General features: G+C 39.8%; 1 protein-coding gene across 3 annotated transcripts in view; it reads left to right on the top strand.

Moving 5' to 3' along the window:
* LOC140332634 (serine/threonine-protein kinase SBK1-like) overlaps positions 1-1,625 on the top strand; it is a 53,346-nt gene that overhangs the window by 22,026 nt on the left and 29,695 nt on the right. The window lies entirely within an intron of this gene.

Raw genomic sequence — 1,625 nt, 5'->3', positions numbered from 1 at the left:
CAATCAGTTACATGGCTTAGTTTCAGTCTAAGGTCTCCACCCTCTACACAATGGCACCTAATACACAAACCCCATTCATACGAACCTACCTGCTAAACCCTTTTAGAGCTTTACATAATCTCTTTCAGTCTCCATATATATGTTAATAAGGGGCTCCTGTGTGGTGGCCAATCAGAATCTCCCATTAATTAGCAAATTCCATTGTCTCCACGTATATATTTATTGTGAGGGGTTATGCTCAGGATCGCCTTTGCTGGGGTCAAAGGACACTTGTCTGGTTTATCCAACTCAGATCACACACTGAGGTATCAGCCTTAGGCTGACTTGTAGCCAGGTTTATTTGAAGGTTGCAGATAAAAAAACAAATCAGCAAAAGAAAACCTGCCCTGTCCGGCACTTACTATACATCAGAAGTTCCTGTCTATCAGCTGGAGGGCTTTTCCCTGTCAGCTCAAAACAAAGCTTTCAGCAACCTTATACTCAGGTATGAGTTCATTCACACAGACCAACTTTGTGTCCCCAGGCAGAGAGCCTGACAGCTCCTGGCTCTGTGTTATATCCCCACCCTCAGGGCTTCAATAATTACCACACAGCTGAGAGTCTTCCACCTGCTACTTCACATAGGACAGGAATCTTGGGCAAATTTACCTCCCTTCCACCACCAATCCTGCATTGGTGTCACTAATAAAATTATCTATCTATCTAATCTATCTATCTAATCTCTACACTTCATACTTTCATGAACTCTCATTGTACTTGTAGCAACTGTGGTTTTCATTTCTGGTTTGAGTGCTTTAGCTAAAAAACTTCTTTTGTGAAAAATTCCTGAATGAAGACATCAATATCCTTATTGAAGATTACTTGGACCTCCTGCACCTTCATTGTCCAAGGTAAGTCATTTAAAACATTATAATCCTATACCAATCATAGTTTTCCCCTACAATTCCGGAACTTCTGTTTTGAAATAAAATGTTACTTACCTCCTGTTTTGTTGACCACATAGGAAGGGAGTTTACATGTTTACAATGGCATCAGAAACAGCAAAAACATTGTCAGAGGTTCTAACTTTTCTCTACTACCCCAATGTTTTGGTTGATTTGTGCTGTGTCAGAAAGTAATGTATCTGCTTCTGTATCAGATAATCTGGAGGGAGGTTTGACATGATAATTCTATTAATACATGGTATTAAATTAAGCCAATTTGTATATACTGATGTTGCGATTCCAGAATGGCTTCTACTGTCCAGGAAGCGACCAAAAACGTGCAAAACATATTCTCAGGCTCATCTCCCAGATTAATGAAAGCCCAAGGATGATGGAGGTGACAGGACACTTTCACCACATTCAAGAACATGGGGAGGGATCCTATGGAAAGGTTTAACTGGTCAAGCACCACACTTCAGGTAACCTTTGTAGCCAATAAGCAACTTAAAATTGTGCCTCTGAATCAAAAGTCATTGGAAGCAGCTTGATGGTACCAACAGAATTATAAAGAAAGCATTTATAAATAACCTGGCTTTGAGGAGCATTCTTTTAGTTCAGGCTCCCCTTGCTACCAATTTTTCAGTGATGGTTATGGATCCTGATGAGTTATTGCTGTAGATTTAATGCTCTAAAAATCTTTAA

The sequence above is a fragment of the Pyxicephalus adspersus genome, chromosome 6, assembly GCF_032062135.1.
Source record: "Pyxicephalus adspersus chromosome 6, UCB_Pads_2.0, whole genome shotgun sequence".
Lineage (NCBI taxonomy): Eukaryota > Metazoa > Chordata > Amphibia > Anura > Pyxicephalidae > Pyxicephalus > Pyxicephalus adspersus.
Note: the sequence above shows the minus strand (reverse complement) of the source record. Positions and strands in the feature narration are given on the sequence as shown.